Source organism: Colobus angolensis, unplaced genomic scaffold, assembly GCF_000951035.1.
Source record: "Colobus angolensis palliatus isolate OR3802 unplaced genomic scaffold, Cang.pa_1.0 Scaffold103, whole genome shotgun sequence".
Taxonomy (NCBI): domain Eukaryota; kingdom Metazoa; phylum Chordata; class Mammalia; order Primates; family Cercopithecidae; genus Colobus; species Colobus angolensis.
Window position 1 is genome coordinate 3,329,821 of NW_012111253.1, and position 25,422 is coordinate 3,355,242.

The 25,422-nt window shown below is 36.8% G+C and overlaps 1 protein-coding gene across 5 annotated transcripts in view; it reads left to right on the top strand.

Annotated features, from left to right (window-relative positions):
- TSPAN7 (tetraspanin 7) overlaps nt 1-25,422 on the top strand; it is a 118,632-nt gene that overhangs the window by 14,639 nt on the left and 78,571 nt on the right. The gene's annotated exons all lie outside the window — the stretch shown is intronic.

Genomic DNA, 25,422 nt, shown 5'->3' on the forward strand with positions numbered 1-25,422 from the left:
ATTTGCAGCCAGATTTGACCCATGGGCTACAATTTGCTGATTCCTGTTCTAGGGGATACAACTAGAAGGAAAGTCCAATCCTTACCTCAAGAATTAAAATCTAAAGTTTAATATGGGCCTATAGGAGTGGGAATGAAGAAAGCCTCATGATTTTTATCTTGAAAGAGCTGGTCACGCACTGTCTAATAAATTAAGCACCTGAGCACTTCAAATGTGGATAGTCCAAACTTGGGATGTCTCTACGTATAAAATAAATACCAGACTTTTAAGAGTTAGTATGAACACTGTAAAATATCTCATTTTTTTACGTTAATTACATGTTGAAATGGTAATATTTTGGATATGGTGGTTTAAATATACTAGTTAGATTGATTTCACCAGTTTTTTTTTACTTGGAATGTGACTTGATTGAAGCTTTTTAATACCCTAATTTAAAGTTAGATATGTGGCTCTTGGACAACAATGAACTGTAAGCAATGAACTGTAAGAGAGAGAGTTTGTGGGGCTGGGGAATTTGGAAAGGTCATGTGGACATAGTTCACTTGGAGAATGACAGGATTTTGACAAGTGGTTCTTGGAGAGGATAATCAAGGCTATCAGCAGAATGGTTTCTGTGTTTAGGACAGGAATAAGTTTAGCTGTAACAAAAAGTGAGGCATGCAGCAAGTTTAGGTAAGTAGGCATAAGCCTTATTGTGGGTTGATTGCATGAGTTAGGGTTTTGGGCCTGCTTTGGCCAGTAGGCCAGTAGCCAGTAGGCTAGTCCATACTTTTGAGCAGGGAGTAGTAACTTTGGCAGCCATACTTTGCAGGCCTAATCTGGAAGTAGTAAGTTGGTTGGGTTGAAATAAGAAAAGCAAGAAGTGGTGAAACCAGGTTAACTAGGTAAGAATGAAGGTCTAATATAGGGTGACAGTGGGAATGAAGAATGGAAGACAGGGGACAGCTACTTCATGATGTGGCAAGAATGTTTGTGAGAGAGAACCCCACCACTCTGTGCTTAAAGAGCATGGATGATGGTGATACTCTCATGAACATGCAGACCTTAGAAAGAGCGGGTTTGAGACTAATATGATGTGTTCCATTTTGCATGTGTTTAGTTTGAGACAAAGGTAGATTTAAAAGATAGGCTGGTTCTCAGAAGCTTGTTTGCCTATATTTTGTGTTGATAGAGGTGGCCCTAGGCAATTATTTATTTTTGACCATCTCTATACTTCCTGACCCTCACCACTTTCTGCCATGGTCACAGTTGATTGACCTGGAGAGCAGATCTGACCTTTAAATATCTGTTTGTTCAGTGTTCAGTGGAACTTGAGATAATCAGGCTTGTAAGATCTGAATGGAGAAGTTCTTTTTTAGGCATTCAAACTCAAGATATAAGAGACGTGGTTGGTGTAGGGGCAGAAGGAGAAAGTGACCCAGAGAAGTAGCAGAGACATGTGAGCAGTGAACAGCTGGAGTTGGACCAGTGAACTCCTGGTCACTAGACTGTGTAGCCCCTGGACAGCTCTACTGCAGCCCATGCTTTTCCCTTCTGGCCTGAAGAGTGGCTTTTCATAGTTCTGATGAGGCCTGACTGAGTGGGTAGGATTCCTAGCTGCCTCATTTCCTCCTCTCTTAAACCCCCTTGGCTAACCAAAATGGATGATTAGGTAGATGTTTGAAGTGGCTAGAAAGGCAGGATTGGAATTAAAAGAGGAGGTTGGGGTGGAGACACAAAGTTGTGAAAGGCCATATGTTCATTTAAGAGGCATAAAATAGCAAATGGTGTTTTTTTCAACTGCACAGTAAGCCCAGAGTTCTAAATGCAATTAATGCTGAGTTGCTTGCTGATAATAGGTGTAATAGGTACAGCAAAGCATTTGGCCGGCAGCATTAATGGATGACTACAATTCCAGTAAAGTCTTGTCTAGGGGATAAAAGTTCTCCTACAGGGTAAGAGCAAGTTACTTATTAATCTCCTTAACAGCTGCTGCTCTATTTGGGAAGGGAGGCTGCAGGTTGTTTTAGTTTATATCCTTCAGAGATGTTTTGAGGACAAACAAGTGACTGCTTGGTATGTTGTGTTTTTCAAAAGATAGCCCTGGTATACAGAGGTGGTGGCTAGCCTGAGGGTTATGTAAATGACTTAGAACAGGCCACTCTTTGAGTGGTGCCTCAATGAGCACTTTGGAGGGCTTTTTTCTCATCTAGATGACAAATGGAGGAAAGGTGCACTTCTCCATATCACTGGAAATTCAGTCTTTTAAACTAAGATTTTAGAAGTGAACTCTGAGATATAGCATGCTAATTATTTTAAGAGAAAAAAATACAGGAAAAGAAAGGTACATAAGTGAATATTGTACTAAAAACACTGTTCAAATGAGCTATCTACAAATTACATATATATGCATGTGTGCATATGTGTACATAGGTATACACATACACATATGTATGGTGTACATATGTGTATGTGTGTTATGTACATATATGTATACATATGTGGGTGTATATGTACACACATATATACATAAATATATGGCAAGCCATTTTTGTAAAGAAAACAATACATGTAACAAATGCTGAGGGGGATCCACATCAAATGTTAACAGCTGTGGTTGGGTAATAAGACAATTAATAGACTACTTCTTTCTGTGTGCTTTTCTTTATATTCCAAGGTTTTTTCCTCCTTTTATATATAACATGAACTACTTTCATAATGAAAAGATTGTTAATTGTTTTTTAAAAAATCAAAATTACTCTGGACATTTTCTAGTATGTAGTTTTATGTCTCAAAGATAGAGTGCCTTTATTTTTCACCACATCATCTCATTTGTAATATAATTTATTAACCCCGTGCATTTTAGGGATTTGATTAAATTAATGCAAGGCCGGGCATGGTGGCTCACACCTGTAATCACTTTGGGAGGCTGAGGCGGGTGGATCACATGAGGTCAGGAGTTTGAGACCAGCCTGCCCAACATGGTAAAACCCCGTCTCTACTAAAAAAAAAAAAAAAAAAAAAAAAAAAAGAAAAAATTAGCCAGGTGTGGTGGCATGTACCTGTAATCCCAGCTACTCAGGAGGCTGAGGCAGGAGAATTACCTGAACCTGTGAGGCAGAGGTTGCAGTGAGCCAAGATTGTGCCAGTGCACTGAAGCCTGGGTGACAGAGCGAGACTGTATCTCAAAAAAAAAAAAAAAAAATTAATAATAATGCAAAGCAAAAATGCATTAACTTGGTTTTTAAGCCTTGTCTCTTCAAAATAAAGAATTTTATTTTGTTCCTATTAGGCATTTAAATGTTTTTGGCGATGTATTTCAAATGTAATCCTAAAACAGAGAACAACATGATAATTTTCTATGTATCTACTAACTAAATAGTATATCTACTACATCTACTAGATAGTAGATTTTGGCATTATGCCTTATTTGCCTCAGGTATTCAGTTTTTAAAGAAATATGAAAAATTTACAGTTGATGCCCCTACATCTCCTCTTCTCTGTCATAAATTCAGAGTTTATCAGTTCGGCTTATTTTTATACACATATTAATATTTACATATCTATAATTATTATACAGTATTTTCATATTTTAAGACCATAAATGAATCATGCCATGCATATTGTTTTGAAACTTGAATTTTTGCGCAACATTGTTTAATATGTTTCCATGTTGACAGATCTGGCTTTAGTTTAGAGGCTGGCAAACTTTGGCCTGTGAGCTAAATCTAGCCAGCCACCTCTTTTTGTAAATAAACTTTATGTATTGTCTATGGCTGCTTTCACACCAAAACAGCAGAGTTGAACACCTACAACAGAGACTGTGTGACCCAGAAAGCCTAAAATATTTACTACCTGGCCCTTTACAGAAGAAGTTTGCCAACCCCTAGTCTATTTCATTCTTTGTAAGAGGGTCTCCAGTGTAGCCTATTGAATATTAAACAATTTGGCTTTTATATATTTTGTTCCTGTTTTCCATACTTAACAAAAAAATAAATAAATTTAAGGCAGATATGGGCTCTGTTCCTAGATGTTTTATTTAGTGGTTTTGGAGAGAGAAGATACTTTTATGCTTGCTTTAGATAGTTTTTCTCAAAGTGGGTTATTATTGCTTGAAGAGAGAAAAGGGTTGTGTGGTCCATGTGGAGCAAAATGAGAGTTATGAATTTTTCTGTCAGCAACAAAGGAGTAACCACTGCATGCAGTTAACTGTCTTAGGTTATGGTGATGTTGTTACTACAATTAATAGCTGCTACTATGATCGTTGAGCATTTAATAAGTGTCAAGGATAGTACTAAGCACTTCACATGCATTTTCTTGTTTATTCCTTGTAACAATCTATTGAGGAAGTAATTGCTGCTCCTCATTTTGAGAGGAGGCAGCTGAGGTCCAGAGTGTGCCCCAAGATCGTGTTTAAAGTGAGGTTTCAACTTGGACTTCTCCAGCCCCACTGGGCCCAGTGTACCATTCCAGGAGTACAGTTCTCCAGGGTAAACCTTTGAAGAGATGGGTTAGAGGGTACTCTTTGAGAATCCCTGCTGCCCCAAGGGATAAATTCTCATTGACTCCAGCCTTGGCTTCTAAAATCTGGCCAAGGCTTGATGCCCAAGGGAGAAGCCTCTGTTTTCCGCAAAGGTCAAAGTTTACAACTGTAGTGGGGATAATTATCTCACATGGCTCCTTCGTAGAAAACTGAGACCAGGTCCATCTTGTCACATTTTTGGCTATCGTCCCAGCTCAAAACTTCAGTTTCTCAAAGTTTACATACAGTGGATGTTGGAGATGGTCCAAGGGACCTTAATGTCGGGTCCAGCACTCTTGCGAGCAACTGAGCAACTGCTCATTCACTTTCAAAGGTTTGAATCTTGTATTAGTCTGTTCTCACACTGCTAATAATAAAGACATACCCAAGACTGGGTAATTTATGAAGAAAAATGTTTAATGGACTCACAGTTCCACATGGCTGGGGAAGCCTCACAATCATGGTGGAAGGCAAAAGAGGAGAAAGACACATCTTACATGCAGCAGGCAAGAGAGAGAGCATGTGTAGGAGAACTCCCTTTATAAAACCATCAGATCTTGTGAGACTTGTTCACTATCACAAGAACAGCACAGGAAAGACCTGCCCCCATGATTCAATTACCTCCCACTGGGTCCCTCCCATGACAAGTGGGAATTATGGGAGCTACAATTCAAGATTTGGGTGGGGACACAGCCAAACCATATCAAATCTGTAAACATTTCTTCTCCCCTTTAGTTTATGGCTGCTGTGGGTAAGACATAAGAAGCCCTGAAGACTTTCATGGGGATAGATAGTCTTTCCACTCTGTCATTTAAAACAAAATTAACTTGTGCCTAAAACACTCCAAATGCTGGCTCAGACACCTAGGTATTATTTCTCCTGCTGCTGTGAAGTATGGTAAGAATGTGAACTTGCCTCCTATGGCTATAAGCCCCCAACCACTTTGAACAAGACAGAAGCCAAGGCATTTAAAGCTGCTGGAGATGCAGGGTTTACTTTTGCTTTGCTTTAAAGAAACAAAGCTGAAAGCAATGGGGGTCATGAGTCATTTTCCTATGAGCTGACACTAGCTAGACATAGTAATCTGCACGTGGACACACAGGTAAGGCTCATTGGCACGTGGTCAAGTAAAAGTTTGTCAGCTGGGGTGATCTTGCCTCCCCTACCTGAACCTGCTTTCAGAAAATAATTTGACCCAGTCATGTATACTGCCTATGAATGGTAAGAGGAATTCTTGCCTGTATCAGGATAATTACCTATATTACCTCTGGTGAGAATTTAAGGTATGAGCACTGGAGAAAGTCTAGTTCTAAAAAAGAAATTCCTCCCAGGCTGTTAAAATTACATCCTATAGATGTACCTCTTTTTCGGCTTGTAAAACCAGCTACACACCAACATCAATGGACAATAATTTATCATATCTTATACAAAGCTCAACATAAACTGTTTATTAAGTGATATTAGTTAATGCACATGTATTCTACTTCTATTAATACCATCACACCAAACTGAGATACCATTCTCCTGTCCCAGATCTATCAGGTGGCAGAAGGAAGTGTTATAGACTCTGGGGCCTAATTTCAACAGACCTGGCTTAAATCAAGTGTTCATTTGTAACCATGTCAATATTTTTCCAACCCTGCTTTGGGGCCTCTTACCTCCCTTTGAATGAGGTCCCTATGATTGTAAAGATTTGACTAATAAGGATTTTGGAGGATTTGTATTTGAAAAACAATCTGTTTGTAAGATGGGGCATTGATCAGATAGACTGAGAAAGCTGCATTCAGATTAAGTCTAAATTTAGCAGAATGTGTAAAGTTGTTACCTTTTGTTTGTAAAGTAACCCCCTACACCTGCTCCAGCAATTAAAGAACGGAGTTTGTCTTTTTTCTCTCCTGCCTCTCACAAATCTTTTATTGCATTTATTGTATCCAGTTGCCTCAACTATAAATCCTAGATTTTTTCTTTCAACCTCATTCACATCCCATGAATCACCAAACCATGGTGAATTTAATTCTTAGATTTAATTAGTAGCTCTTGCATCCCTTTCCTTCTTTTCATCTCACCACTGTTTTTTCATTCACTTAGACCTTTACAGCAGTTTCCTGGTTTTCCTACCTCTAGCCTCATTTTATCCCATCCATTCTGTTGAAATAGTTATTCTAAAACAATCTCATAAAGCCAGTGTGATAAAACTGGTAGTTTCATGTTATCTATAAGAATAAGTTCAAAATTCCATGCATGTGCTGATAAAAGACCCATTATGGTCCTCATTGTACTCCCTCCCCATTTTTTAGCTTTCATTCTGGTCACCAGCTCTAGTTCCTCTGCTTAGCGAATCTCACTTGTCTTCAAGATTTCATTCAAATGTCACATTTTCTGGGAAGCCTTGCCTTTTGTGACACGCTCTCCCTGCCACTCTACAGTCATTTTCCTTCCTTGACGCCTTTGAACTTTGCCCATCCATTATAGTGCTCATGTTGTATTGTAATCATTTGCTTACCTGTCAGCCTTCCTCAATTACTCATTGCATTTATTCAAGAAATATGCTAGGAATATTGAGTGCCTGTTAAATGCCAGGTGCTGAGATTTAATTGTGAACAAAATGAACAAGATAATCTGTCAGGAAGGGAGGAAAATAGACAATAAACAAGAAAATAAATATGTTAACTTCAAGCATTGATAAGTGTTCCAAAGGAAAGAGTTCATGAGGTGCTGGTGTGGGAGCCTACTTGACAGAGTCATCACAGAAGGCCTCTCTGAGGAGGTGACATTTGAACTGAGTACTGAAGGATAAGAAGGTCCACAATCCACAATTCAGATGATGCAGAATTCAGTGTTTTTTGCTATTTGCTAACCATTGTTAACCTGATCATTATAGTTATTGATATTTGCTGAAGCATGTAACTTAGAAGTCAATTTATGGTTTTGGTTTGCTGTCACTCTCCCTGCATTGACAGCAACACCAGATTTACCTTTCTAATTAATTATTTTAGCATGAAGAAACAGAACCCTGATTTTTTTTTTTTTTTTTTGAGATGGAGTCTTTCTCTGTCTCCCAGGCTGGAGTGCAGTGACAATATCTCAGCTCTCTGCAAGCTCCGCCTCCCTGGTTCATGCCATTCTCCTGCCTCAGCCTCCCGAGTAGCTGGAACTACAGGCTCCCACCACCATGCCCGGCTAATTTTTTGTATTTTTAGTAGAGATGGGGTTTCACCGTATTAGCCAGGATGGTCTCGATCTCCCGACCTCATGATCCTCCTGCCTCGGCCTCCCAAAGTGCTAAGATTACAGGCATGAGCCACAGCGCCCGGCAAACCTGATTTTTTTTAAGGGAGATATATAAATAATGGAGTAGAAATGGAAAAGGACTGTTTTAGATAACATTCACATGGGGCATTATTAAAAGATGGCCATGATTTAAAGCACTTCATTGTTGATACAATTGTGATTGGGATGAACTAATGAAATTAGGGTGGACCATTCTGCCATTTCCTGAAACTTGCATGATCCTTTATTTCTCTCTTCTTTTTCCTTATATCTAAACTTGAAAATTTCTCCACTTATTTCTCTTATCCAAATTGATCTCTCAAATCATCTCAAACATGTGGAGTTCTGCTTTTCCTAGTTAATGTTATTCAGGTGTGGACTTGCATATGTATAAATGGTTGTGTGTCTTTTTTTGTGTTTGAAAAAGTCTTTATGTTGTGAGAGATGTATAAAAGGCTGCAAAAATATTTATGTACAGTTTAGAGAATAGTTTAATTAAAAATCACATACGTAGTTAATCTCCCAGGTTAAGAAAGAAAACATTGTCAGAACTCCCGGAAGCCACCTCAGTTCCCCTACCCTCTCTATCATGTTCTCCTCATTCCCCTCTTCCCTTTCCTGAGAAACTCCATACAAACTTATTTACCATCTCCTTGATTTTCTTTATAGTTGTACCAGCTATGAATGAACTCTTAAGTGGCCAAATTCTTTTCTCTTTTTTGGTGTATTTTTTAACATTATATAAATTGAATAGTACTCTTTGTATTTTGTAACTTCTTTCACTTAATGTTGTTTGAGATCCATCCCTGTTGCTGCTTGGAGGTATATTTATTCTTTTTCATTGCTGTATAGTATTTAGTTATATGACTATACCATAAATTATCTGTTCCATTATTGGACATTTGGGTGGTCCTCAATTTGCTTTTATGAATAATGCTGCTATGAACATTCTTTTCTTTCCTGTTAAACATGTGTGAAGATATAGATGCATCTTTAACTTAATATATAACTGTTAAACTGGTTTCTTAAATGGTTGTATATTGGTGATAATTCTAGTTGTCTGCATCTTCTTCAGCACTTCCTCTTATTAAACTTCTCAATATTTTTCCAATCTGGTAGATGTGCCTTCAATTTGCATTCTCTGGGTAATAATGAGGAAGTATATATTTTTGTTTGTTGCCCATTCTTTTATCAGTTTCTGGGCTGTATTTCGTTTTCCCGTAAGAGGCATCTTATTTTCCCCCTAACTTCTATGAGTTGAAAGATTTTTGATTAATAAATTACATTTTTAAGAAACTTTTTTATTTCTCTAATTCTTGGAATTTTTATACAATATGTATAAAATATTTGTATACAGATAATTTTAATACAATACAAAATATGTAATTATTCAATGGATGTGATATAGTTTGGAGATTTTTCCCCTCCAAGCTTCATGTTGGATATGATTCCTTGTGTTGGAGGTGGGATCTAGTGGGAGGTGTTTCGGTCATGGCGGCGGATCCCTCATTAATGGCTTGGTGCCATCCTCCTGGTAATGAGTAAGTTCTTGCTCTGTTAGGTTCCCGAGAGTTCCTGCAAGAACTGGTGAAAAAAGCCTGGGACCTTTCTCCCCTCTCTCTTGCTCCCTCTTCTTGCTATGTGACATGGAGGGTCCCCCCTGCCTTCCACCGTGTGTGGAAGTAGCCTGAGTCCCTCACCAGAAGCAGATGCTGGTACCATGTGTCATGTACAGCCTGCAGAACCATGAGCCAAGTAAACCTCTTTATAAATCACAGACTCTTAGGTATTCCTTTATAGCAACGCAATGCAAATGAATGAATACAGGATCACTCATGGTGTTCTGACTGAGCTTGTGTCTTTGCTTCTTTGAATCTTGCAGCTTATCACCACCAACTGGAACCTTGGCCTAGGCATTTTCTTTTAAGTCCTAAAAATGCCCAGTGGGCCTTCTTTACTACCTTCAAGTCCCCTCAGTGGTTCAGAGACCTGGCATTGGACTAGATGGATTGCTCAGGTTTCCTTCAACCATCATTTATGTGTCTGATAAAGTATTGTGTCTTTTGCTTCACCTCAGTTTGCAGAATTGGGAGTTTTGCAATATTTGATATCAGGAAGGCTTTGAATATTTTTCATCTAATTTCTTTGGGGGGTTATTTCCTTGGAATATATTCCCAAATGTGGAATTACAAAATATTGTATTTCTTTTAACCTGGTATGTCATATGTTAGGAGATGAAAAGATTAAATGACCTATTTGCCCAGAGTCTGTCCCACACAGAGGCTTATTTAAACTGCATTTTGTTAGTTTAATTAGTAGGAATGAGTAGTATAGATTTTTCTTTTAATTTGACTAAATGTTGAACTTAGGGACTTGAATTTTTAAAAAGCCAATTTCTTGAAAAATCATTTATTGAAAGTCTAATGCATATTTTCATTATGTCCTCAGAGTATATGATCAATTCTTTAATTCTTCTGTGTTCTACTAGAACAAATGACCAATTTATGAAGTTGTTGAGAGACTTGGTCAATGGCAATGATTTATGGCTATGAAACTTGAGACATGAGTATAATGATGATTCCTGGAAAAATGTACTTGAGATGTTTCCATATTAGCATGTGCTCATTAGCTATGGAGGAAGGCATTGATTGCATTGATTACCTATATTTGACAGGGTCCTAAATAACCCCTCAGGCATCAATATTCTTCATTTTTCCCTCTCTCCCAGTTTGTTACCTTTCACCACTAGCCTTAGCTGAATTTACATAATAGGTTTTGTAATAAGTGTCTAATGCAAAGGTTTTCAACTGGGGGCGGTTTGCCCTTCCCCACATGGGATATTTGACAATGTCTGGAAAGATCTTTGGATGTCACAACTGAAGGGGAAAGGTGCAACTGGCATCTAGTGGGTAGAAGCCAGGGATGTTGGTTAAGTATCCTACAATGCTCAGGATGGCCCTGCACAACAAAGAATTATGTGGCCCAAAGTGTCAGTAGTGCTGAGACTGAGAAACCCTGTTTTAGTGGAAATAAGTTTTTATCTTTCCTTACATTTTCTCCCCATTCACTGTTATTTTCATGTTTTGTGAGTGAATTATCAGTTCACGTTTGTGTTCTGTGGAGCTCTAATATGATAGTTTAATCTGCTTCATTGTGGAGATTCTATATATGTACATACATACACAATAAAATTTGCCAATTTTAAGTGTATAATTTGATGAATGTTGACAAATGTGTAGTTGTGTGACCACCATCATAACAGTGTTTGATATGTTTAAATTTTATGTAGTTTCAAATATGCATTCATTAAATAATATTATATTCTAGGTAGAATATACATGGTAATTAATGAAGGATAACACCCTTGAACTGACTTCTGAATTTTACCATACTTTAATATTAATCTAAAGATTCTTAATTTTACTTGGACATGATTTGACCCCTGGATGATTGGCTGAGAGGAGTTTCTATATTGTCAAACAGGAAATCTATATCAACGTCTCTCATAAAATACTGAGTTTTATGTCCACAATTTCCTAGATTCTCTTTGCATCTTCTAGGTCTTTTTTGTTCCTACAGGTATAAAACAAGACTGAGTGTTTGAAGGCAAAAACAGAATATATACTTCTTTTCTAAAGGATAATTTCCAGAATGTTGGTTGCTTTGGTGGTTGAATTTAACCTTGGTAAGTAGTAGCAGTTGTCTGCAGTAAAGTGAATGGAAACCCTTGATTCCATTGCTGAACCACCTTCTTAGAGTGAGAGGTTTGTCTTGACCGCTAATTGCTGTAATTGGAGCTTGAGAGATGGTTTGAGATGAGTGTTGAAATGATAAGTGTGTCTATCTGCTTGGCAGGTGTTTTCTCTCTTTCCTTTTAATTCCCTTTCCAAATCAAGGTGGTATTTGTAGTCGAGGTTTCAGAAGGAGTTTGCTAATATGTCTCTAGAAGAAACACAGAAAAGCTAGATAGAAGGGTGGTCTAACTTGATTTCTATCCTCATCATTGTGGTGTAATGAGAATATACCAATTTTTGCATGATGGCAAAAAATGAGATAAGCATTGGCGCACTGAAACATTTAGAGGTATTTAACTATATCTTAATACTATAGGCTATAGCTCAGAATAACCATAGGAATCTTGCTGGTTTTATTTGTAGGTTTATTTTAGGCAAACTATCAGCAGTGCTGAAATGATACTCTGTGAAAAGGAAGAAAGAATGTACCCACAAATTTAAAATGCTGTGTTTGCTGGTTTTCTTCTCGTAGCCTTATCCACCAATCAAGAATTGTTGGAGAAAAGTCATGTTGAATAATTCTGCCAATTCCACTATGTAATCTTGGGATGAATTGTGTCGCTCTGCATGGTAACCTCAGTATTTCATAACTGAGGATGAAAATGGTTTTCCAACTTGACAAAAATCAGGACTCTTTTGGAACAGTATTTCAAATTCCCATAAAATACTATTTTTTTGTTTGGATGTTCATCCTCTGTCCCTTCTTCCTTAGCCTCTTATCCCAAGGTGCTATTTTTATGTACTGGCAGTTGAGTTCCAGAAGTGAGTGTCTTATCCTGAAGTGATATTTTGAAATGGCCTTATTCTATTTTTTGAAAGAAAGGACTAATAAAATGATCCCAGTTTATCGTTGTAATGGACTAGAATATGAACAAAAACCTCAGGCATTTAAATTCCCATTTGTCTCTACTCTTCTTCACTGTGTACTCTTTTCTACTGTTTACTTTCAGCATGCTTCTTGACATGGAAGCCACATTGCTGATGGATCTGTGGCTATTTCACCCAGGTCACAGCCAGGTTAGCATTAGAAGGAAGGATTGGATTTTCCGAGTTCAGAATTTCTATTTGGTAGTGCTCAAGCCTTTAGTTGCTTAGCCACTTCAGGTCACAATTTGGTGAAAGTGCTTAAAGAGCAGTGCAAAACTTTCAAAACCTGGGGTGTGAGACAGATTTGGAATCTTGCTGTACCAGATTTGTGTCCTGATATTTATTCAATCAGAATTTTCTCGTGTCTTTAAAAATTATTTAAAAATACCATTAAATGGCCATGCATTTTTCCATCCTGAGGTTCATTTATTTAGCAATTTCCCTATTGTTGCATATTTAGGTATTTCCAATTTTTTACTAATATAAGATTATGATTAGTAGCACTTAAATCTTTGTCTTCACATTTCATTATTTGTTTAAACTAATTTCCTTGTGGTAGAATTAAGCATGAATATTTTTAAATATTGAAAATTTTTGCTAGAAGAGCTTTCTGAAAGGATGCTTACCAATATCCCCATTAATTGTATAAGAAAATGTCAATCACAACACACTATTGCCATTGACAAAGGTTTTTTAAAATTTGGAATATATAGATTTAAACATGGTAAATGATATATACCTTTTATATTATAAGGTGAAACAAATATTTGTATTTTGTGAATTTTTTGTTGTTTTGCTCTGTTTTTATATTATAAGGTGAAACTTAATTATTTGTATTTTATGAATTTTCTGTTCTTTTGCTCTTTTTCTACCTTCTGTTAGTGGTATTTGGTTGTTTTATTAGAAAGTTTATACCTTAAAGCTATCAATCCATTGTTTTTGTTGCAGAAAACCAGATTTATCATTCCCCTCTTAATTTATGAGGTAGAAGCTAAATACATTATGAGTTTGAAAATTCATATATAGCTATGATGCTATAGAGTAGGTTGACATTAATTTCCATTTACTTCTCTATAAAGACCTAACTGTTGATAATTCTAAGGTGTTGTGACTACAAATTTCTGGTCTGATCTGGATTCTACTTTTCTCCAACATTCTTATGACGCAACCCCTTGCATTTCTGCAAAATACTATTTGGTCATAATGAGTTATCCTTTTTATGTTGCTGGATTCGATTTGCTAAATTTTTTTTTTTTTTTTTTGTGACAGGGTCTCATTCCTTTGCCCAGGCTGGAGTGCAGTGGCATGATCATGGCTTACTGCAGCCCTGACCTCCTAGGTTCAGGCAGTCCTCCCACCTTGCCTCCTGACTAGCTGGGAGTACAGGTGTGCACTACTAGGCCTGGCTAATTTTTTATTTTTTGTAGAGATGGAGTCTCATTGTGTTGCCCAAACTGGTAATTTTGCTAAAATTTTAATTAGAATTTATGCATCAATTTTCATAGGGGTTGTTGGTGTATAATTTTCTTATAATGTTGTTGGTTTTTGTAATAACAGAATGCTGGCCTCATAAACTGAATTGGTAAGTGTTCCTTTTTATTCTGTTTTCTAGAAGTGATTACATAGAATTGGTACCAGTCTTCCTTAAATGTTTTGGAGATTTCACCAGTGAAGCCATCTGGGCCTGGAGTTTTCTTTGTGGGAAAGTTTTTAACTATGATTCAACTTCTTTAGTAGATACAGATCAATTCAGGTTGTCTGGGGTTTTTTGAGGGAGCTGTGGTAGTTTATTTCTTTCAGGGAATTAGTCCATTTCATCTAGGCTATTGAATGTATTGGCATAACATTTTTAATAATATTTTTTGATTATGCTTTCAGTATCTGTAGAAGCTGTAGTGTTGTTACCTTTCTCAGTACTTAACATTGGTTCATGTCTTCTCTCTGCTTTTTCAAATCAGTCCAATTAGAGATTTATCAAGTTTGATTTTCTCAATAGGCAAGTTTTTGATTTCATTAATTTTTCTTTCTTGTTCTTTCATTGTCTTATTGTATTGATTTTAGCTCTGATCTCATCTTCTTCCTTCTACTTGCTTTGGAATCAGTTTTCTCTTGTTTTTCTAATTTCTGAAGGTAGAAGCTGAAGTCATTGATTGGAGACCTTTCTTCTTTTCCCATATAGCCATTCAATGCTATAAATTTTTCCCTAAGTACTGTTTTAGCTGCATCCCAAAATTTTTGATATGTTGTCTTTTCATTTTCATTCAGTTCAAAATTATTTTTAGTTTCTCTTTTGATTTTTTTTCTTTAATCCATGGATGACTTGGAAGTGTATTATTTCATTTTCAAATGGTTGGAGATTTTTCCAGAGATCTTTCTCCTATTAATTTCTAAATTAATTTGTTTGTGGGAAGAACATACTTTATATGACTTGAATCCTTTACAGATTTATTGGGTTTTGTTTAATAGCCAAGAATGTAGCTTATCTTGGCAGATATTACATTTGTGTTAGAAAAGATTGTGTATTCTACTGTTGTTGGGTGGAATGTCATGTCAACATTGATAATGTTTAAGCTTTTCTTTTCTTTTCTTTTTTTTTTTTTTTTTGAGGCGGAGTCTCGCTCTGTCGCCCGGACTGGAGTGCAGTGGCCGGATCTCAGCTCACTGCAAGCTCCGCCTTCGGGGTTTACGCCATTCTCCTGCCTCAGCCTCCCAAGTAGCTGGGACTACAGGCGCCCGCCACCTCGCCCGGCTAGTTTTTTTGTATTTTTAGTAGAAACGGGGTTTCACCGTGTTAGCCAGGATGGTCTCGATCTCCTGACCTCGTGATCCGCCCGTCTCGGCCTCCCAAAGTACTGGGATTACAGGCTTGAGCCACCGCGCCCGGCCTGTTTAAGCTTTTCATATGCTTAACTAATTTTCTCAATACTTGTTCTATCAATAAAGAGAGTCTTTTTGAAATCTCCAACTATAATTGTGGATATGTCTGTTTCTCCTGACAGTTCTATCAGTTTTGCTTTATGTGTTTTGAAGCTGTTTTGAAGCATAAGGTTTAAATGTTTAGGATTGTTATGTCCTTGTGATAAACAGAGCTCTTTATCATTATGAAATAAGCTTCTTTATCCATGTTAATATTCTTTCCTCTGAAATGTATTTTGTCTGATATTAACATAACAATATAACCACTCACTCCAGTTCTTTTTTGAATAGTGTTAGTATGTGTATTAATCTATTCTCGCACTGCTATAAAGAACTACCTGAGACTGAGTAATTGATAAAGAAAAGAGGTTCAATTAGTTCATGGTTCCACAGGCTGCACAGGAAGCATGGCTGGTGGAGGCCTCAGGAAACTTATAAGCATGGTGGAAAGCAAAGGGGAAGCCAGCATGTTCTACATGGCTGGAGCAGGAGGAAGAGAGTGAAGGGGGAAGTGCTACACACTTTTAAACAACCAGATCTCATGAGAACTCACTCACTATCATGAGAACAGCAAGGGGGAAATCTGCCTCATAATCCAGTCACCTCCTGTCAGGCCCCTCCCACAACACTGGAGATTACAATTCAACATGAGATTTGGGTGGGGACACAAAGCCAAACCATATCTTTTCCCACCCCAAATTTAAACCTATTTGTACCTTTAAATGTAAAGTGTCTTTCTTGTAGCCAGCATGTAGTTGAGTCTTGCTTTTTAATTTAATCTGACAATCTCTGCCTTTTAATTGGGATGTTTAGTCCACTTACACTTAATATAATTGTTTATACTTTTAGGTTAAGATCTATTATCTTGCTGTGTTTTCTATTTGTCCCATCTCTTCTTTACTTCCTTTATCACCTTTATTTTTTATTTTTATGATTCTATTTTATCTTACCTGTTAGCTTATTAGCTACAATTCTTTATGTTGTGCTTTTACTGGTTGCTTTATGGTTCATAGTATACATATTTAACTTATCAAATTCTACCTTCAAGTGATAGTATACCACCTTGCTTATAGTCTATGAACCCTGTGATAGTATACAATACAGCTATTTCTCCATTCCTAGCCTTTTTTTCTATTGTTTAACACATTTTATTTTCATTTCTTTTTAGTTTTTGTGGGTATATTGTAGGTGTATATATTTATGGGGTACCACCACACTCCATTGTAATTATTTTTGTGTAGTCAGTTATATTTTAGAGATTTAAATAAGAAAAAATAATTTTATATTTTGCCAAGCAGTTATTTCAGTGCCCTTCATTCCTTTACATAGACCCATATTTATATCTAATATCATTTTCTGTCTTCTTGAACAACTTATTTTAACATATTTTATGATACACTGATAATTAATTTTTTCAGCTTTTGTATATCTGAAAAAATCTTTACCTTTGTTTTTGAAAGCTGTCTTTGCTAGTATAGATTCTAGGCTGATAGTTGTTTTTATTTTTGTATTTTAAAGATGTTGCTCTTAGATTTTTTGGCTTACATTGTTTCTAATGAGAAGTATGTCATCCTTATCTTTGTTCTTCCGTATGTAACTTTTTTCCCCTCTGGTGGTTTTTAATTTTTTTTCTTAATTACTTTTATCAATTTTGTTATAATATATCTTGGTATAGTTCATGTATTGCTTGGGGTTTGTTGAGCTTCTTGAATATGTAGGCTTATTGTTTGCATAAAATTTAGAAAATTCTGACCATTAATTCTGTAAATATTTTTTCTGTCCCACCCTTTTGTGGTTCCTTTTATGGAAGAATGGTATTTAGAAACTAGGGGCTGGATGCTAGGTATGTTCGTTGCTACTGGAGTGTCATTGCTTCTTGACCCTAGCAACAGCTAGGAAATATACGCAAGTGTAATAACTGTGCAAACACACGTCTATAGTTATCTGCTATGGTTTAAAAGTGTGTCCTCTCCCAAACTCATGTTGAAATTTAATTGCCATTATAACAGTATTAAGAGGTGGGACCCTTAAGAGGTGATTAGGCTATGAGAGCTCTGCCCCCATGAATGGATTAATGCTGTTATTGCAAGAATGGGTTAGTTATTTCAAAAGTGGGTTTCTTACACGAGGATGGGTGTTGCTTCCTTTTGGCTCTCTCTTGCTTTCTCTTTGCCCTTTGCCATGGGATGACACAGCAAGAAGGCCCTTGCCAGATGCCAGCACCTTGATCTTGGATTTCCCAGCCTCCAGAACTGTGAGAAAATAAATTTATGTTTTTTATAAATTATACAGTCTCAGGTTTTCTGCTATAGCAGCACAAAATGAACTAAAACATTTTCTGGGTTTCTCTTTTTCTGTCTATCTATTTATCTGTCCATCTATTCATTCATCTATAAAAACTATGAGTTCATACTGAAACCTTTGATTCTAATATAATACCACAGGGTTCATTATAGCCTTCTTTCTCTGATGGTGAGAAACCTGGTTTTCATTATCTACAATATATGTAAACATGCTTCTGTATTTCTTTAATCTTCGTAGACATGGAGTAGTTTCAGAACTGCTAACCTGTACCCTTGTAAGAAACACATTTACTAACTAGAGTAGTTCTGGGTATTGTTTTTTTGTTTGTTTTGGTTTTTGTTTTTGTCTTAAAATACAGTAGCCAGTAGCCAGTCAAGATGCTGTTTTACACAGTTAATAAGGTTAGTTCTTTTCTTCCTCACTCTCTTCAGTATGGTTACATTATTCACTTGTGATATAATTAGGTTCTTTTGTTAGTGTTTATATTCCATTTTGTCCCCTTCCCCCAAACACACTAGGTGATTTTATTACTGACTTATATTTTCAGTACATTAAACATGATGATGCTTCTCAGAGTCAGGGCTATACAAAACAGTATACACAGAAGTGTCATTCCCTTTTTATTCCTAGCACCCCTTCCCATCCCCCCGCTTTTTCATCCCTTTCTCTGTTGCCTTAGATAACCAGTATCTTTAGTTTTTGGTTTATTTTTAATGTATTTATTTTGCACAAATGAGAAGATACATGAATGTTTTCTTTCTTAAACGAAGGGTAGCATACTACAGATACTTTTTTGCACTTTGCTTTTTTTTTTTTTTGAGACGGAGTCTCGCTCTGTCGCCTGGGCTGGAGTGCAGTGGCCAGATCTCAGCTCACTGCAAGCTCCGCCTCCCAGGTTCACACCATTCTCCTGCCTCAGCCTCCCGAGTAGCTGGGACTACAGGCGCCCACCACCTCGCCCGGCTAGTTTTTTTTGTATTTTTTTAGTAGAGACAGGGTTTCATCATGTTAGCCAGGATGGTCTCAATCTCCTGACCTCGTGATCCGCCCGTCTCGGCCTCCCAAAGTGCTGGGTGCACTTTGCTTTTTAAGAATGTTTACACATTTATAGAAATACAATAAAATTTGTTTTTGTGCAAGTAAAAATTATCTATATTCAAGGCAAACAATGTGATGATTTCATATATGTGTGCATTGTATAATGATTGCCATAGTCAGATTAATTAACATATCCATTGTCACCCAGAGTTACCATTTTGTGCATGCACAGAGCTGGTGGCGGTGAGGACACTCACCTGTACTTTGCCTTTTTTACTTCTAACAGTTGATCCTGCAAATCATTTCACATCAGTTCATAGAAATCTTCCTCCTCCTTTTTTTATAGCAGCTTGGTACTCCATCATGTAACTGTATCATAGTTTAGTTAACCATTCTATTTATGGACATTTAGGTTGTTTCCAATATTTTGTAATTGCAAACTATTTTTAATGAATAATCTTGTGCATATGTATTTTTTTATTGGGGGTGTTTTCTTAGTGAAGATTCCTAAAAGTGGGATTCCTGGGACAAATAGTTCTTTTTGTCCCTCTATGTGCTTGAAGAATTTCTGATGTGTATCAGAAAATAGCAGCTTTTCTTTGCATTTCTTTTCTCCTATTGTTTTGAACAAAGCAAAAACAAATTTGTACAGGAATATAGATGAGGACATTTTCCAATGTGTCTGTTGTTTCAAGTACACTCCTCCTAATATCTAACTTTTATCCCTTGAGCATTACATTTTTACTATCATCTGTGCTCTTTCTTTAATCATTTATTTTCATTTAACTCATTACATATGTTCTGAAATGTTCTCAATTCGTAGCTTGAGCTAAGATGTGATGTCCTCATTTGAAGTATAATTATCTGCATTTTGTCTTTTTGTTGTGAGATTTAAAAATACAACAAAAACAAGGTTACATTAGTGAGAAACAGTCAAATGAAGACAGTTATTTTTTCTTCTTAACTGCAACTGGTACCATGTGTACTGAAAGAAAATTGGTATAAGGAAAATAAACAGCTATGAATAGTCCTCAAGTAGCAAGGAAAATCAGACTTGCTCAGGTGGTGAAGAACTCTATGTTTGGTCTCAAATGGAACTTTGAATTTTTAAATTTAAATTATTAAACACAAACTATCAAGCTGGAATCAGTGGCCTGAAAGAATCACTCTTGAGTGTCCCAGAGGCCTTTCTTACTCTCTGTCCTCTACAATTGTCTGCCCCTCTACAGTAGTAGTGAACACAGTCTTCTTTTTGTCTGGTTCGTGGTTATTTTTGTAGCTCTACAAATCTTTGTGGGAGACTAATTTTCCTCTGAATTATATCTTGGAAATCAAATTTTCACTGGGGCATTTGCATCAAACTGCTCTTCTCGCTGGCTCTTTAGTGCCAGATTTCCTTCCAAAATGACAGGTTGTGTGATCTGTGCTTCTACTGCCCTTTATTTCACAAAGTCGTCTTTGATTTATTCTGTGTATCTGGGGGTAAGAACACAGAGGCAATGAGAAGCAAATGCCTTTATCTGCAGATAACAGATTCCCTTATCTGCATGTTAAAATGGACAAGTGGTACTTTGCCCACTTGTCTGTCAGTTGCCTGCGAATGAAGCATTCTGTATCTTTCAGATGATTTTTTCTTTACTTCCTTAATGCTGCTAATGGTCAGTTGAGAGAAGAGAAAAATACTCCCAAATCTGAGATCCTATTTGGAAAGCAGTATTGAGATCCTAATTACTTTATTTTCCATACAACACTAATAGTCTTAGGCAGTAAAATCAATGGCATTGTCAATTCTAGACTGTTCTACGTGTGGAACTGTTGATATTCTGAAAGTTTACTTACTTTTTAGTATCTAATATATAACCTTAAACTGAAGTGCTTTTTAAAATCTAAATAATTATCATCTATTAGACATAGGTCCATATTGAGGCTGATAAATTTCTTGGGGGAGCTTGTGTTCTACCCCCTTGCTACCCAAAGTCTGTGCAGCATCAGCATCATCTGGGTGCTAGTTAGAAATGCAGAATCCTGAGGTCTCACCTCAGACCTTCTGAACCAGAAGTAGCATTATTCACCAGTTCCCAGGGGATTCACGGGCACACTAAAGTTTGAGAAGCACTACCACAGAAGATGGAACATTTGTTTAGGAATCAGGTCATCTAGAATTCATTCCTGGTCCTTTTCATTCTTTTTTTCTGAAATAAGAACTTGCTTCTCAATTTTTCAAAGCTTTGGTCTTCTTATATTTAAAACCTGATTTAAAACTGAGCTTTTTCCAGGCTCATGGAAGATGAACAAAGGGGTCATCTTGATATGAAGTCTGAAGAGACACTTTTGAATTCATTCTGGAAAAGGACATAACTAAAATTTTGGCATTGTTACTAACTTTCTCTGTCCACCTACGAAAGTGCTTTTTGAGACCTCAAGGTAGGACATGATCTCTTGGAAATATAGTCAATTCTCATAATTGGTGGATTCTATATTTGCAAATTTGCCAACTTGCTAGAATCTATTACTATTTGTAACCCCCAAATCGATACTTCTGGTGCTTTTGCTGTCACTCATAGACAGGCACAGAGAAGTGAAAAACTTTGATTCACCTGACATGCACATTCCCTGTTAAAGTCAAACAAGGCAATACTGTACCTTCTTATTTCAGCTCTCATACTATAAAAAAGTATTTATTTGTAATCTATTTAGTGCTGTGTTTTTCCTGATTTTTGTGCATTATGTTGTTGATTTTGGTGTTTAAGGTGGTCTTTAACTATAGTGCTGAAGGGCTGTTCAGTGTTCCTAAGCACAAGAAGCCTGCAATGTGCCTTACAGAGAAAATTTGTGTATTAGATAAGCTTCCTTTTGGTAGGAGTTAGAGCACTGTTGGCTGTGAGTTAATGATAATGAACCAAAAATATATGTTAAATATAGTGTCTTTAAACAAACACACATAAAACAAGGTTATGTATTGATTAGGTAACAAAAATGTTGTGACCAGAGGTTTGTAGGAACTTACTCCTATATTTCCCCTAGGAGCAATGGTTCAGTATTTGTTAATTCAGTCTTTGTGGTGACTTCATAAAACATAAGTGCTGTGAATACTGAGAATGAACCATATGTTTAAAACACAATTAGACTAAGATTTTAACTGGGTATCACATTTTCTCTTTTGTGGATGATAAGATTAGCTTGTTATAAGAAATTTTGGGGTTGTACTCTGTGAGTATGATTTCAAATAATAACAACTGGTAATTTATGAAAACATGCTTCAGTATTTGGAAGGTTTCTTGGGATGAAAGCAATATTCCAGAGAAGGTTTTCTCTTCCTATGGGCAACTTTTTATTCTTTTAGGCATGGTACTTGAAACAATTGTACTGCAGTTACTTTTAGACCACTAATTTGTATGTTAAGCTCATTTTTTGTTGAGTCTGTGTCTTCTTTTTGGTCAACTTTGCTGCATAAATATCACAGAAATCTGTGTCCTCCTCTCCTGTATCCATGATCCATGCAGCCGCTTCAGTCCAGGTCCACATCATGTATTGCTTGCATCCTAGACTAGTATTCTAACTGTTCTTACCCACAGCCCACTCTCCAGTGCCACCCATTTTGTGGTATAGTAAATCTGATCCTATCCCTCCTCTGTGTGAAATCTCTAAGTGGCTCCCTGGGATAAAGTTGCTTTGATTCAAAGTTCAAGATGCTCTAAGTTTTAACTCTTGATTTTCTTACCTCTATGCTTGGAGACCCCTGACCACTTGATAACTCTCCCACCTCTGTGCCTTTGCATAATGTCCCTCTGTTTAGTATACCCTTTTTTTTTCTTCTTCTTCTACCAGGAAGTTGATTCCTGGGCTAAGACTCTGCAATTACCTTTGTATTATTGTAGATTTTTAAAATTATCATTTCCCCCCTGCATTAGGCAGTGAGAACTTTGAGGAAAAGGAATGGTTTTGTTCAGCTTGGTGTCAGTAGTGCCTTATATCTTGTACAGGAGTTTCTGGCCATGAGATCACTGGAAATGTTAAATAAATTAGAATTTGGGGATGAGTCTGATTTGACTGTTATAACAAACTGACTTTGGATCAGCAGCCCTAATCTGCACCAGTTCTAATATCACTAATCTTTAAGAAAACCCAGTATAGAACCCATAATGAGCATTCAATTCTGGAAAATATGAAAAAAGGAAAGTGAAGAAATTAGTTATAAAGTACAATAAAAACAGTAGCAACTTGTTTTATATGGTCAATTGTTTTAAAACAAATGATGCTTTGTATAACATTTGTTTGCGTAAGAAGTAACAAATGTAAAATAAATTAATGCAATAAAGTATTCATACTCTAAATTTTACTTCCTGCTTTCCCTGATTCATACTTTGAGAAGTATACAGCAGTAGAAATGAAATGAATTCTTGCAATACACAACACTGTAGATGAATCTTATTAAGTTAAAGTAAGTCACCCATGATTGCATGACAGGAATATATCAAAGATCAACACAACACATGGTTCTTTATAGTGGCTATCCTGGGATGAGGGAGGGAGGGGAAGGAAATGGAGGTCACTACATATGGAGATGTAAGTTATTATCCATGGTCTAGTCTCTGTGTTGGGTAGTGGGTTCATGTGTGTATGTGCATATTAATATAATAAACACAAGAATGCCATGATGAGTCCTCATGAATCAAGGATTTTGATTAACAGGATTTATCTAATTATCTTCACCCAAGTTCCACACTTATTAAAAAAAAAATCTTCTTTGGAAATGTTAGGGGAGCCTCCACCCCTTTATCCTCTCCTGAATGTGAATTAAGCACACGTGTAAGAATTATACATATTTTGTATGGGAAAGAAGGGGAACAAAATGACCAAATATAAAATGTAATATTAACAGTGAATTCAAAGACAATAGGCATTATGAAAATGAGAAAATAATGGGAACATCACACAAATAGCCAGCCTTTTTTGAGTCAATCAAGTACTGGGGATGTGGAGATGAATTGCAATCAGGTTTAATGGAGTCCCCCATTTTGCAGTGCTTGTGTTAGCTTGCCCTACATTTTCTTGGCAGCAGGAAGCAAGCAAAGGGCCCTATTCAAAGAAAAGCAACTGTGCAAGACTTGTGAGAAAAATATGCATCCTGTTTCTTCCATGTTGCATATCATAGAAAGAAAGCTTTGCCTTCAATTTTGTGAGAAATACCCTTCATTTGAAAATGATTTTGTTTTACATTTCTCCCAATAGCACTCCCATGCTCAATTTCTTGTCAATCCTCTCTTTTCTGCTAGAATCCTTGAAATCTCTTTCTAGTAGCAGTTGGTACAAGACAATGTGCATTTATTTTGGTGGCAGCATTTTCTAGTTTTCCTGCCAGAATGTCTGCCTTCACAATGAACTAGTTTTAAGGCACTTTAGATTTCAGCTGATTCCCAGTATCAGATGTAAACAGACAAAATTCTATCTGAGAAGAAAAAATCTCTTTTTAGGCAGAAACTTTAGTTACCCTCTTGGCAGAGTCCAGAGAGAGGAATCAAGGGTTGCTTGGATTCTCAAGTCATTTTAAAAACCATATCATGAGTATCTTCCTGTCTCCTTGGTGATATGTGACCGTTTTCCTCCTGGAAGAGCTGTTCCATATATTTTTAGTAACAGCAGGAGAGGATAGATATTTGGGTGAGCTGTGTACCCAGCTGGAAAGCCTAAACATACAAAGGGTCTTAAGTCTCCCTTGATCTTGTTTTTCTCCCCAACCCCCTGCATTCTTTTTTTGTAAAGCACAGAAATGGAAGGCCCGCTTGTGAAAAGCATCTCACTTTGGGCTTACTGACTGCCATTCACTTCTTTGGCCCTTTGTTCTGTTTCTTCTATCAGCAAAGGAAGCACATAAGCTCTGCCAGCTGTTTGTCACTTCCAGAGATATTACGCTGTTTCTGTCTCATCTGTCCAGCCCAGCTAAGAGTGGAATCTTACAATTTGACAACCTATAAATAGGAGGGATGAGAGGGTATAATTTAGCAATGTTTTTTTTTTTTTCCCAAGCCTCGTTTCTCTTGCCTACATAGCTAGCAAGTGTCATAGACTTATTGCTTGATTGAATTTGGGTAGTTTCTAACAAAAAGTGATATTCTTTTCTTCCAATAAGCAGTAAGGCTGCTTTATATTCTTTCTAATAGCAATGGGCATTACATTAGCACCTCCCTTTCAAAATCACATACCCAGGGCTTTGAATGAACTGTGGCTTTAGAACAAGATTTTTTGAGAAGGTGGGAGTGGTGTTTTCATGAAATAGGTTAACTTGTCTGTTTAAGCCAAACTGTGACCTCATGAACACCATCATCCAAGGAATCAGCCAGCATTATATACACATCAGATTGAATTCTATAAATTTCCCTTCACGCAGGGAAGTCCCTTGAGTAGACATTTGGTCTGCCCTTCCCAAGTCTCTTTTGCAGAAGGTTCCCCTCATGAATACCTCAGCACAGGAATCAATACTACAGGGTAGAGTATAGAAGAACATGATATTCTGAAACAGGCATGGAAACTGGATGTGAAAATATGCAGTTGTTAATTAGTACACAGGGATACTTCCCTTTCTGGAAGTACATATCATATAGGGTATATCATACAGATAGGGTGATATTATTTTGGGACTTAGATAATCACACAAAACTGCTCAAACAAGAGTCAAGGGAGTCATTTCTAAGAACACAATGGTAAAGACTGTGGTCCCTGCCATGGGGTAAG